Here is a 14,359-nt window from a genome sequence, read left to right on the forward strand (position 1 = left end):
TTTAGATGGGAGTCTGAATTGCAAGCCTTGCTGTTAAGACTAAGTGCATTTTAGATTTAAAGAACTTAATGACACCAAAAGGTTCTGGCCTACAGAAGGAAGAAAACAATTTCAAACCCAACTTGGATATAGATAAGAAATTCAACTTTTGAAAAGTATTTCGTTATCATTAAGTATTTTGATTCATTAGGAAAACGTATTTTGTTCCATTTGTACCTGGAGTGAGGGATATAAAAGTGGTAAGAATTCTTGTGCTTGTGCTTATGTAATGATAGACAGTGGACTAATTAGTTACAATTAGTCATTTTAAGACCAGTAATATGTATTGTTGAGGTATCTAAAGGGGTTTATACATAGTAAGAAAAGAAGTTTGTGAAGAGTTTATAAATCAGTTTAGGAAGGTGGGGGCAGAAGAATGCAGTGAAATGGGTACAGTCTGTGCATAGACTGGGATGATGCAGAGGGGCTGGACCCTGGCTGGAGGACTGGTAGAGGTCCTTCCAGACATCTGGAGTTCAAACTTGTTCTGAAAGACAGGAGGGATTGACTGTATTAGCTAAGTTGTGGCAAAATGAATATAACATCTTAAAAAGATGAGCAGGATTTGGCAGAGGTCTGCGGGTGGTGTGTGTGGAAGGCCTGAATTGGTGTTGAACGCTGGGAGAGAAAAGTTGATTGATGCACGGTGTTTCCTTTACGGCGTGACATTTATGTTGTTCAATTCACTTTAGCCCAGAGTTTGAGGCTCTGCCTTAGACATATTCGATCTTGTCTGTCAGAGTCCTGTATTATTATGGGGCTTGGGAAAGAAGAGTCCCAAGGCTCTTCTTTCTCTTCCTTTTGCCAAGCAAGAAAAACAAAACCCTCAAACCCAACACCTACAAACAGTGAACGTTTAAAAGAGACAGCTGGTATCCACAGGGACTTGGGTTCGATCCCTGCCCTTGCTCAGTGGGTTAAGGAGCCGGTGTTGCCGTGAGCTGTGTGTAGGTTGCAGATGCTGCTTGGATCCCGTGTTGCTGTGGCTATGGTGTAGGGTGGCAGCTGTAGCTCTGATTTGACCCCTAGCCTGGGGACTTCCATGTCCTGTAGGTGTGGCCCTAAAAAGACAGAAAAAAAGAGAGAGATGGAAGGGTCTAGATGATTAGAGTGCCAGTTTATTAGCTTAGAGAGGGAAGTATAGGCATGAGGAATAAAGGCATCATCCTGTCTAGTGTGTGGTCTGCTCGATGGTCACATGGTGCAGTGTCAGGTAGTGAGTGGTGACTGTGGTGTAAGAACTGAAAGATTGATTATCATAAGAGCCGCCTTGTGAGTAATTCATTAACATTTTCTGCACTGTTAGCTGCCTGTTCCTGGGCGAGGTGCTGTGTTTTGCTCATATAGCACCAACAAAATGCATCCGGTCCCTGTCCTCATCCGTCCTCACAATAAAGCCATTCTTGTCAGAAGGGACAGCGTGTGGGTCAGTCTGACCGCATACTCCCTCCCTCTGAATTTCTTTTCTCTGTCTCCTCATTGCTGGTCACTCTTAAGATTGGCAAACTTTTTTTTTTTTGTCTTTTTAGGGTCGTACCCATAGCATATGGAAGTTCCCAGGCTAGGGGTCTGAAACCTCACGGTTCCTAGTTGGATTCGTTTCCGCTGCACCACGATGGAAATTCCCAAGATTGGCAAACTTTACTTAACTCATTTAAATACTTTCAGTCATAGTGCCTCAAGTCTTAGTGACTTGGGGGGCTGTTTGGTATCTTTTAGGTGATTTTGCACAGCTTTGCTTTGATTCATTTTCTGATTTTTCAATGCTATTAAAGGATAATCTTATATTTAGGTTTCCTTTGGCCCCCATGAACTGCATGTAATGTGGAATAGGTCAAGACTGCTGGTGGGGAAGTTAACCAGGCGGTCAGCTTGGGTTCAGCTTCTCACAGTTGTATACCAGCTCTGCTCTGCTATGCTGCTTGTCCAGCATTTCCATACCTTGGGCTTGGAGGAGAGAAGGTTTGCTGTGAGAATGAAAACAGAGATGAGCCTACCAACCTTTGCAAAGAACAGATGACAGATGCTGGAGATGCCAGTGAAGGAGAAGATGGAGTTAGAAGCAACTGGGAAGTGAAAGCCTAAGGGGAAGTTGATTTTGTGGGAAGATGATTTTTGACAAGGCCACCCCAGGTCATCCAAGTTGGAGGTAAATATGGACCAGTGGTTTGATATTGTGACTTTGGTGATTGATTAAGGCTAGAAACGTACATTTGGGCAGGCTCCATGAGATAATAATAGCTGTCTGATCTTAAACACATCTGTTAAAAAAGTTCCATGGGAGTTCCCATCATGGCTCAGTGGAAATGAATCTGAATCTGACTAGTAACCATGAGGACGCAGGTTCAATCCCTGGCCTTACTCAGTGGGTTAAGCCTTGCTGTGAGCTATGGTGTAAGTCACATATGTGGCTTAGATCTGACGTGGCTGTGGCTGTGGCTGTGGTGTAGGCCAGCGGCTACAGCTCTGATTTGACGCCTGGCCTGGGAGCTTCCATGTGCTGTGGGTGTGGCCCTAAAAAGACCAAAAAAAAAAAAAATTCCTTATTTTCCTTAGGCTGTTGGTTTAGTGATTAATAATAAAATAGCTAACATTGTGGTGTAATGTTAATTCATTACTGTATGCAACATCTCATTTAATCTTCAAAACGAGTAGGAATTGGATACACTTATCCCTATCACATGGGAGGGGAAACAGGCTTAGAGAGGCGCCCAGGGTCACGTGTTTACCAAGGGTGGAGTTGGGACGCTTAGGTGTTTGACTGCTGAGCTTACACTCTTAACCACTTCACTGTATGGCCTCTCAAGAAAGCTAATGGCTTTAAAAACAAAACAAACTTTAAATAAGAAGGATAGAATGAGGCCTCCAGTGGAGCTGGACTGAGATTTGGGATGATACTCAGAATGAATATAGAGGAAGTGGACCAAGAAATAGAATTCAGAGAAGGATGGCTTTGAATTCAAATAGAAATGTGCTAAGAAGGAGGTTATTTATTTGTTAAACATCAGCTTAGGATATAAGTGGAGGATAGGAACTGAAATCTTTTAGGGTGGCCTTTTATCATTCTTGGGTATCACCTCAAATGTCGTTTCCTCAGAGAGGTCCTAGACTAGTTGGGATGGGATAGTATAAGAACCATGAGTGTCCAGTACTTATGATAATGTCCAGGGTCCAGTGGGCCCTTGACAACTGTTAAATAAAGGAATTGCAGCAGTCGATGTAAGCTGTAATAAGACCTGTAAGAAGGCCCTCAGAGACCTCTCAGTCTAGTCTGAGAACATGATTGTTAAAGTATGAATAAGTTGTCGTGTGCTCAGAGTTGACACGAGCACTTGGCTAGTGGTCTTGCTTACTTGCCATCTGTCACATGCCATTCTAGGACAGAAATGGGAACCTCTTGAACAGAGGAGGCTTAGTCATTCCTTGGCCTGGGTAGAAGACACTTTTTAATGAGCACCCCTCCTCCTGGGCAGCTCTGCTGCCTCATTTCCCCAAAATCTCAACCACAAGTTCCATGTTTTAGTGGTATTCGATTGCACAATACTCATTCTCCTCATGAACCTTCCATACTGCTCCAACACTTGTGATAGTGCCCGCTATCTGTGTTTCCTTGTCCTTACCTGACAAGCTTCTACTTGTCCTCAAAATTCAATTAAAAGGGGCTCATCCTAGTGACATTTTCTTGCACTGCCCTTGCCCCTGCCACAGTTGGTTTCTCTTTCCTCTGAGACCCTGCCCATTGTAGACCTTTCATATTGCTTTATAATTATGCCTTTGCATCCATCTCCATGAGAGAATGGGAGTGCTTTGAGACATGGGTCATGTCTTACCTTCCTCCTTTTTTCTCAGAGTTTAGCCCAGTGCCTGAGTCATAGGGAGTATTCAATAAATAGATCCTTGAATGAGTGAAATAATAATGGCTGCCTGCCACTTACAAGCTGGCAGGTTTCTCTACTATTTGTTTTTAAAAAGGCGTATTTGATATGAAAAGAAAGTTCATTACTTCTGTAGACATAGAGTTCTTTTCAGGAAAGGGAAGTTTGTATTTGTGTCCACCGAAATCTTTGGCTCACTGAAGCTTAGATGGAAATATTTTGGAGGGAAGGTGAAAGACCACAGGAAAAGACATACATAGGAAATTTACATCCTTCCAGTGGTTTTTAGGCCATTGTGACTGTGTAAACTTTTAGGGTAACAGATAAAACAATAAAATCTTTTTTAAGTATTTAATTTACTACTTAGTAATTACATAAATAAAATAGCAGTATATCATTAATCAGTATTGGGAGGATTGCTTTTGCCAAAATTCTTTCATATTAGGAAGCTTTTTATGGAAAAGTTTTTATCTAACATTGTTTTCCAGGACATAACATCCTCATTTCTTTCTAAATCATTTGAGATTAAGCACTTTTTTGCTCATTTATTCAACATTTATTGGTGCCAAGCAGTGTTGTAGGTGATGGAAATAGAAAGATTTACAAAACAGAAAATTCCTGTTTTCATGAAGTCATGTTCTAGAGTTGAATCTGGTGTGATGATGTCATAAGGATTTTATCCAGAGACATATTTGAGTACTTAATATATGTAGTTATCCACAATATCTGACAGAATTCAATTTTTGAAAGATTTTTAAATGGCTTACATGTGATGGCTTTTTTCTTTTTTTTTTTTTAAGCTCCCCTGGGCATACAGAAGTTAACGGGCCAGGGATTCCCACCCTCACCACAGCAGTAACAAGGCCAAGTTCTTAACTGATGGGCCACCAGGGGACTGCTATGGTGATGTTTTTTATACTTTGGAAGGAAATACACCCCTAGGAACGATGGATTAATGTTGATTGCACTATTCTTATAATGGTTCTGACATAGATTTCTTACTAGGTACCAGGTACTATTATATAACTAGAACTTTTTTGGGGGGGTGGGGAGGGGTGCTGCCCTGTGGCACATGGAGTTCCCTGGGCCAGGGATCAGATCTGAGTTGCAGTTGTGACCTACACCACAGCTGTGACCTGGGCTGCAGCTGCAGCAACACTGGATCCTTCAATCTACTGTGCCAGGCCAGGGATTGAACCTGCATCCTGGCACTGCAGAGATGCTGCCGATCCCATTGTGCCACAGCAGGAACTCCTAGAATATTTTAATTCATTTAAAGCCCATGGTCAATTTATGAGATAGGTGCTATCAATAATTTCACTTTGCAGATGAGGAAACTGAGGAGATTAAATCACTTGTACAGCAGCTGATTGGTTGAGCCAGGATTTGAACTCAAGCGTGTTAGTAATTTATTATTTAAAATAAATCAAGAAGATTTGACCCGAAAGCTGATGGAGAATTATTTTTAGGAGTTGGTATAAAGCATTGTTGGGTAGTACATAGTGAAGTAATTAGTATCACTACTGCAACTAGAATGCCTGGGTTTGTCACTTAGCAGCTGTCATTTAGTTTCATACTCTATGAAATGGGAATAGGAATGGAACTACTGCAGAGTGTTTGTAAAAATTAAATCGGTTAGTATATGCAAAAACTCTTAGCAGAATGCCTCACACATGCCAAGTGTTAGGGAAATATTAGCTGTTGCTCATATATTTCTACTATTTTTAAAGAGGATTCCCTCTTTTCTTAAGGGTTTGTTTTAGGAAAAAAGAAGTTGCTATGTTTTGGGCTATATATTTTCCAAACTTTTCTGACTATATTTTTGGTTTTATGTCAGTTTGGTGTTCTTCATAGGGTTTTTGCTCAGGAGGGCATTGGAATGTGGTTCTTTGAGTCTGTGTAGGATTTTTAATGTTTTTCATTTATTCTTGTTTGCTGTGTACCTTCTAACAGTTTAAACCACTGCTGTAGAACATAGGAAGTCCCCCAATCTTGAGGTGATGCTTGCTAAAGTGATACTCTTCTGAGTGAGCATCACTAAACCACATGAAGTGGGTGAGAAATGGAGGGGTCGGAGTGAGCTCAAGAATTGTTCCAGGAATTTCCATTGTGGCGCAGTGGAAACGAATCTGACTAGGAACCATGAGGTTGCGGGTTCAATCCCTGGCTTCGCTCAGTGGGTTATGGATCCAGCATTGCCATGAGCTATGGTGTAGCTCACAGATGTGGCTCGGATCTGGCCTTGCTGTGGCTCTGGCGTAAGCCGGCAGCTGTAGCTCTAATTAGACCCCTAGCCTGGGAACCTCCATATGCTGTGGGTGCAGCCCTAAAAAAGGACCAAAAAAAAAAAAAAAAAGAATTTTTCCAAAAGTGTGAGCAGCAAAGCACAGTGAGAGCCGAAGGGCTAGAGGTAAACTGAGCAACTTGGGTTATAATCTTTGGTGATGAGCTGGTTGACTCTGTGAGCCTAACTTGTTGATTGGGATCTCTCACCAAATATACTGAAGATATTTAGCGTGGAAAATCAATTAATTCGTCTTTTTGCTGTCATTTCATTCAACTGTGCAGAACTCTAGTGTTGGTAACATCTTGGACTATGTGTAGGAATAGACAGGGAGAGGAAACCACTCTGGGTCAAGGAGGATATAACAGCTAGAATTACACATTATTTAGAACCCAGTAACAAGGAAAACACTACATAGCAAAACTCAAGAGAGGCCACAAAAGCTATAATCGGACATTCATAGTTTTAAATTACTGCCCTACTAAATGAAAAAAAACAAAAAAACAAAAACTAAAAGGAACTAAGTAGTGCATTTGAAGCAATAGAAAGGAACCAAGAGTAAGCCCCTAAATAGGGAGAGGGAGTTAATGAGGGAGTTGTTTTGCACGAGGGTATTTTGCACAAGTGTAGCAAGCTAGCTTGAATGTTTTCTTCTTAGAGAAGTTGTTCTCCAACACAGGCTACTGGGAATTGTTCAGCCCATTGGCAGCCAAACAGAAAACTGCCCTTTTCACCCTTTCCGGCACACAAACCTAGACGATTCATGGCTGGGATCTATCTTTAAGAAACTGCTGGCTTTATTGAAGTCAAGTGTGTGAAGTCTTTCATTTAAACACATGAAGGGCCTTCAGTGCTCTTGCCTGATAGAAAGTAAACCACATAGAGATACTTTAACAACAAAAACACACAAACAAAACACCCTCGACTTATTGTGTGTAAATACAGATGCAGATAAAACCTCTGGTAATAAATATACCTCTGGGTAGTGTGCTCTTTATCCCTCTCAGTGTTAGCTGTGCTTTTTAACGCCGTAATTGCACAGTAAACAGGAATTGAATATAGGTGAAAGTGGGATGAGAATTGACAGAAATTAGTGATGATTCTACATTTTTCATCTCTTGCTGTTTTTAAGAAAAGTCCAGTTATATTTTAAGATGAGTCTTCTGGGGGTGTGAGAATTTTAAAAATATAAGAGTAGTAAATAGATTCTTTAATTGCCCATTTAGCTCAAATCTGAAGTAAATTTTCCCAGGCCGAACTTTTCTAACATGGGCCAGAAAACCCATGTGTTTGAATAGTGAACTTGAGCGCTTTAACTTCTCAGGCCAGACCTCTGGATAACCTTGGGGCAGCTGTTCTTCTGTTGTTGTTTACTTATGGGAAAGTCAGTCTTGTGAAGATGTGGCCAGTTATCTCAAGAAATGCTTCTTTTTCGGAGTTCCCGTCGTGGCCCAGTGGTTAACGAATCCGACTAGGAACCATGAGGTTTGAGGGTTCGATCCCTGGCCTTGCTCAGTGGGTTAAGGATCTGACGTTGCCGTGAGCTGTGGTGTAGGTCACAGACGCCGCTCGGTTCCTGCGTTGCTGTGGCTCTGGCTGTAGGCTGGTGGCTACAGCTCCGATTGGACCCCTAGCCTGGGAACCTCCATATGCCGTAGGAGTGGCCCTAGAAAAGGCAAAAAGACAAAAAAAAAAAAAAAAGTGCTTCTTTTTCTTTGGTTATTGCCTTACAGGCTATTTTTTGTTGTGTTGACTGCCTCAGACCCCTCGGAGTAAATAAATCAACAATGAGGCCATTTTTTCCTGCTCCTTACATAGTTGCTTTCTCAGAAATATTAGCAATTAGATGTGTACTTGAGGAGTTTTCACTGTGGCATGGCAGAAACGAATCTGATTAGTATCCATGAGGGTGCTGGTTCGATCCCTGGCTTTGCTCAGTGGGTTCAAGATCTGCCGTTACCTTGAGCTGTGGTGTGGGCCTGCAGCCATAGCTCGGATTCAATCCCTAGTCTGGGGAACCTCTCTATGCTGCGGGTGTGGCTGTAAAAAGACAAATAAATAAATAGATGTACATGGAAGATGCTGTTCAGGTGGTAAACAATAATGTGAAATCTTTTCAATATTCTGTTTTGTTGAAGGAGATGAAAGGTGGTCTGGTTTGTTACTGGTTAAGGTTAAGGCCAATAGTGTTGAAGGCAGGTTTGCAGTTAGTGCTTGCTCCACAAGTGCAACCTATCTGTTTAAATTGGAAAGATTACTTTACCTACAATACAAGGTATGCCTTTTGTACTTAAATAGCCACAGGCAAGCCAGAAGCCAGGTCTTTTTACCTCCTCGACATGTAAGGTTTTGTCTTTGAATTTTTAATTTGGATCCCTTGGTTTGCCTTCTGGTTTTCTTCCCAGTATAATCTATAAGATTTACTTTGCCAGAAAAATTCAGTGTCCTTTTGAAAAGGAGGTCTGAACTTGAACATATTTTAAATTAGTGTTAATATTGGACTCTGAAAAATATTCTTTGGCTTATCTTTTATTAAATCAAAGTAATGGGCATGTGTAATTGAATTGAGGTTCCGTTGCTTATCATTTTTGTCCCTGTGGTTTTGGGACGGTTTCTGACATTGTACCCTTTTGGAGAAGTTGCCTTTGCATCGTGATTGGAACTTGTTTGAGGTTGCAAGTCATTTTGGGGCGACAGAAAATATTCCCTGGAAAATATTGGGCTGATTTTCAGTCTGTGAATTGTGCGCTTGGTTCACCAGATGGCATTTTGGCATTTGACTCTCCCAGTAAAGGGGCGTGTACAGCTTTATTTTCTGAGCAACTGCAGATGCTTTTTTGCCATTTGGGTCTCTTTCTCTCACTCTCTCTCTCTCTTTTTTTTTTTTTTTTTTTTTTTTTTTTTTTTTTTTAATAAATGATCTGTCTGTGAAATTTTAAGCCAAATGGGATACAAAGGAATTCCTGGTTTTCGAAGGTTTTCTTTAGTTTTGTATTCAGAAGGCAATTTTGGCTTTATTTTTAGAAGTTAAATACGTTACAGCTGTTGAGTAATTTCCCACCTCCTGCCCTCACCTCTCCTTAAATAATTGAAGGAGAAAAATATAGATTGATTTTGTATGCCCAGATAAAAAAGCCGAGACAAAAAAGCTTCATTTTTTGTCTTGCCCAGATACCTTTATGTGACCCTTAAGATTATAGAAAAACCCTAGATTCAAAGACATGGGATTTTTTTTTTTTTTTTAGTCAAAAGGCAGATGTACCTACTTATTTGAAACATGACAAGTTGAGACTGGTGGGAAGCCAAGAGACAATTAAGCATCAGGAAATGGCTTCATGTGTTGCCTATTGCATCCTGGACGATTTGGATAAAACAGAAACAGCTGTGATGCCAAATGCCCTATAAATTTCAAATGCCGGTGTAAAGTGCGGTGTTAGCTCACTTTATGGGCTAGTTTAATAGAGAGTTTTGCCCGCAGGTCGTTTGGTGATTTGCTTTCAGCTTTCTTCACAAAAATGCAGAATATTTGGGGCCCTTTCATATCGCTAAATGAAAAATTGTGTGCATTTGGCTCCCTAAAGCAAGTAGCCTTGAGAGATGGGCCTGCCTAGAAATTGACTACATTTTTGTGGGAGAACGGGTGAAAAGGGCAGTTTCCTGTGTTGCTGCCAAAAGGTCTGAACAATTTGTAGTAGCTTGTGGCTAGAAAACAACTTCTGTGAGGCAACAACAGCAACTGCAAACTGGCTGTGGGTATGTGTGAGAAAACGCTCTTCTTTCCTACTTGTTAGACTTTATAGAAATTTTATATGGTGAATCTTTAAAACTCAACCACTTAAAATGACGTTTTGGTTGATTTGGATAGCGGCCTGGGGAAATGTATTTGGAGTTAGCCCAAGTGGTGCATAATGTGGTACTTGAAAAAGAGCAGCTTTTATAATTTACTTTTATTGTAACCATGGGCAAGGAGGGTAATCCATCCTTCTCCTGCCTTAAAAAGTGCAGGTAAGTCTTGGCATTTAAGGTATTTTTATAGGAATGGATTTTTTTTTTTTTTTTGAGGTAACTTATTAGGAGTGTGTTTGCTTATTAGTTCACTTGGGCGACATGTTCCATTTTGTAGCAGAAGTGTGTTTATAAAATATGTATGTGAAACTACTGCTGATTGCCACTTAATAGCACTGACGGCGATCCAGGCGCATGCTCATGCCCTCGTATTGGCTCTGTGGTTTACTTCTCTGGAAATGGGAAAAAGCTTAGAGAGGGTAAAGTGTCAGGTAGCCAGAAAATGGTTGGAGCCAGCCCGAATTTGGAGTCTGGTCTGTGCATTCCTAATTATTTCAGAATAATTATGTTTCAGATACTCATTTTGTAGAAGAATTAAACTCTCAAAGATTTATTTTTTGGTGGATTGGGCTTGGATATGTGGAATAAAGATAGACTTGGGTTTGACCTAATGTTTTCACTAAACTCTTTTTCAATTGCAGCTTTAACCATATCTGAGCATCTGTGTACTTAGTGTTGCTTAAATACTTCAGACTTTACTTTTTTGGTCTTTATTTTGATCTCCCTCTTCTAATGGTATCTATTTGCTTTTCATTAAAATAGAGACAGTCGCTGATTAAGACGTGGCCGTTTTCTTAGTATCTTGCTCTGTTCACCACCATCAGCGTCTTTATTGTATATTTAGTATGGAGGCTGACATTCATAATCTAGCACAGTGGTTCTCAAGTGGAATGAGGGTGGGCGGGTGAATTTTGTCCCCTTGGGGACACTTAGCAATGTCTGGAGACATTTTTGATTGCCATGATTTGAGGGAGCACTGCTAGCATCTGTGTGTAGAGACTGGGAATGTTGTTAAACATTCTCCAGTGCACGGGACAGCTCCTTGGATAACAAAGAATTACTGGTCAAGAGTGCAAAGGCTGAAAAGCCCTGACCTAGCTAACCAAGGGCACCAACCAAATCTTGTTGATCAGAGACTGCTTCTGTCTTTGTGAGTTTTTTTTTTTTTTTTTTCTCATAGCAGAACAACTCTGGTAATGAGGTGAGTTTTTATTCTCTATTCTAGAGGTAGAGGAAGAGGCTCTCCATCTGTCTACTCACCCAGCCCTAAGCCCAATAACACAAGTTGACCTGACATTGGATTCTGTCTTTTAGCTGCTTCCTGCCTTTATCCCCCATCCTGACTTAGAGGAGATCACACCTGAAACTATTATCTGCCGTTATCTTTGTCACGATTGATTGACTGCCTATTAAGGATGGTGCATGAAAGACTTTGGTGTGGGGATGGAGAAAAGCCAAAGAATGAAAGAAATATTCACCAAAATTTTGACTGGGCTGAAGGTCCTAGTAGAATTCAGAGGGGTGCTGTTGGGAGTGATCTTCACAGGTTCACCCATATCTAGAGTTAAGCGTTGATTACTTATGTAAACTGAAAGCAAGTACAGTGGATAAATGGAATTTTCTAAATAATCTGAAAAAGAGGAAATCTCTATGTCCACTATCTATCAAATAGTGCCATAATAGTAGGAAGATCAACTGACTTTTGCATTTTGAGTTATTGAACCTGACCTTTGTAATTTTAAGTGGAGCAAGCTGTATTGGGATCTTGATGCCTTTGCAAGTACCTGGGATGCTGTACCTCCTTTCTTTGCTTCTTCATCCTTTAGAAATGGTTCTAATTTTACCTTCATTCTCTGCTACCTTTTAGCAGATTGCTTTATGGAGGTATTTCTCAGAGTGAAATGAAATCTCTGGCTTCCTCCCCTGTGTCCCTTGTTGGATTATATGTCGTAGCACAGTCCTGGGTACATAGTGGTCGTTTCCTCCATGTGGAGTGGATGAATGGTGGAGAAGAAGGAAACACCTTAGGAATCTTAAAACGAGTGTCAGAAAATAGTTGGTAGGGCTTTTGAAACTTAGGGTACCTGGAAAGGAGCCCATGTAAGTGAAGGGTAGGAATTTTTATGTTAGTTTGATCTTACTGGTGTGGTTTTGGACTCTGCACTTCTTTTTTTTTTTTTTTTTTTTTTTAATGTTAGCAGTCTAAGTGGCATTGATGACTTTTACCTGAGGTTCCTCCAAGCTAAATTACCCTCTTGCTCTGAAGGGCTTGTAGCCTTTGCATGTTCTCAGTCTGCCTATTTTGCTGGCATATGTGATTTCAAGCCTGATTTCTCAACTGTGTTAGTCACGTTGTTTCCCGCTCCCCTCCAAGAACTGAGTTTTAAAGTGATAGAATGACCCTTGACACCCTGCAGTGATTTCCCTGTGGCAGTTCTCTTACAGTACATTGATGTCTGGTCTTGACCTTTTATTGTCCCCTTGGGCAGATATAGTGTCTTGGCTTTCACTTCTACTGGCCCTTCAATTTGAAGAGACACAGCCTTATTTTACTCAGGGCTTTATTATGTGTGTTAAGGTCACCATTAGTGGCCTGGGTTAGAATAAGTAGCAACTCTCTAATGCATGTGTTTTTATTTTTTCTGTGGAGTCCCATGAAAGCATTTATTAGATATTTTGATTCAAAACAAAGATAATTATGGGAAAAAGCCCCCCCCCCTTTTTTTTTTAACCCCTAGCAAAAGACCCACTAGCTGGGCACCAGTACTTATTGCTGTGGCCACACTGTTGGACTTGTCCCTTGCAAATTGAACATGCCTGATTGCACAGGTGTTTGCATGGTTGAACAAATTATGTGTGGACAAAATAACTCTTATGCCTGAGAATGATTAGAGAGGTGGGGCAGAGTGGCACCGGACTACTTTTGTCAGAGAATTAAAGAGAGCCTATTACCAAACCTTTTTATAAAATGCGAGAAAACAAGACTTTTGTGAGTAAATACACTTTTTCTTTTATTCTCTAATGGTTAAGTGCCTTTAAAGCTTAATGATGTTGGAAGTCAGCCTTGTACTGGGTAGTTTTTTTGTTTTTTTGTTTTTTTTTTTTGATGAATGGCCAGTGACTTTATCACATAGATTTTGTTGAACAGGTTTTCCTTATTGGAGGACGGCTATAGTTAGATTGTGGCTGAGACCATAGGAAGATTCAACATCCAGTGTCATATATTTTTTGTCTCTAATTTTTACTTTGTGTACAAGTGTAAAATCCATCTCCAGGAGCCTGGGGGGGGGGGGGTGTGTTGACTAGGGAACTGTGGTAGGATTTCTGGAGATCTCTTAAGATTTAGGGGCTGTGAATTTACTTATTTATTTTTAATGATTTTAATTTTTTCCATTATAGTTGGTTTACAGCATTCTGTCAGTTTTCTACTGCACAGCAAAGTGATCCAGTCACACACATACATATATGAACATTCCTTTTCCCACATTATCCTCCATCATGCTCTATCACAAGTGACTAGATACAGTTCCCTGTACTACACAGCAGGATCTCATTGCTTATTTATTCCAAATGCAATAGTTTGCATCTGTTAACCCCAAGCTCCCAGTTGATGCCATTGGGTCTGTGAATTTAAATTGAGAAAAGTTAGCATGGTTACCTAGTTTTGTTGACCTAAGGCTGGAGTTAAGTGGAGCTGTAGAGCACAGGGCTGTGCTGGAGGAAAGAGGCGCTGTGGGTTAAGGGGGTCTGTTGGTGGCTCATGGAATCCAAGCTGCTGAAGGCGGGTAATGAAGACAGGGTGGTTGGAAGGTGGTGGGGGAACAGGCCACTCAGGCCTGAATTCTCCAAAGAATTGTTGGAGTTGTGGTTCAGGAGGAAGGACAGAAGGAAATCAGAGGTTGGGATGAATGGAAATGAGATAATGGTAGGATTTCTATATAGGTCTAGGGCAGGATTTTTCAAAAAATCATTTTAGAAGGCCATGACTGGCACTTAGATAAAGAAACAGAATAAACAACAGGAGAGTTGGGGCCTTATCTAGCCTATACAGACTTTTAAGTGAATTAAAAAAAAAAAAAAAGTCTTCCCCTTTGGGACCAATATTCAATTAGGAACACTTACACCTTGATAAACCTCCCTGGCTGAAGTGGAGCTTGGCCGCTGTGCACAGCTTCCCTTTAGGGAGAGGAAAGAAGTGCCCCCTGGCGGGGGAAGGCCCCAGAGACGAGGGGTTGGGGTGGGATTTAGTACAGATGCCTAAGCACAGGCTTTAGGACAGCTCAGAGTTTTTTCCATTATAACTGGGTGTGTTTAC

At 40.9% G+C, this 14,359-nt stretch overlaps 1 protein-coding gene across 39 annotated transcripts in view; it reads left to right on the top strand.

Moving 5' to 3' along the window:
- Window positions 1–14,359, top strand: part of EPB41L2 (erythrocyte membrane protein band 4.1 like 2) — a 212,002-nt gene that overhangs the window by 40,492 nt on the left and 157,151 nt on the right. For 13 of the 39 annotated variants that reach the window (XM_084956266.1, XM_084956323.1, XM_084956306.1 and 10 more), the window contains exon 1: window positions 9,628–9,951. The exons of the other annotated variants lie outside the window; for them this stretch is intronic. The gene's annotated coding sequence lies outside the window, so the exon portion shown is untranslated. Of the gene's footprint in view, window positions 1–9,627; window positions 9,952–14,359 lie in introns of those variants that run through there. 39 annotated transcript variants of the gene reach the window in all.

Source organism: Sus scrofa, chromosome 1 (assembly GCF_054392235.1).
Source record: "Sus scrofa isolate SSC_HxYL_T2T_F1_AM1 chromosome 1, Sscrofa_HxYL_maternal_Yorkshire_Landrace_v2.0, whole genome shotgun sequence".
NCBI lineage: Eukaryota > Metazoa > Chordata > Mammalia > Artiodactyla > Suidae > Sus > Sus scrofa.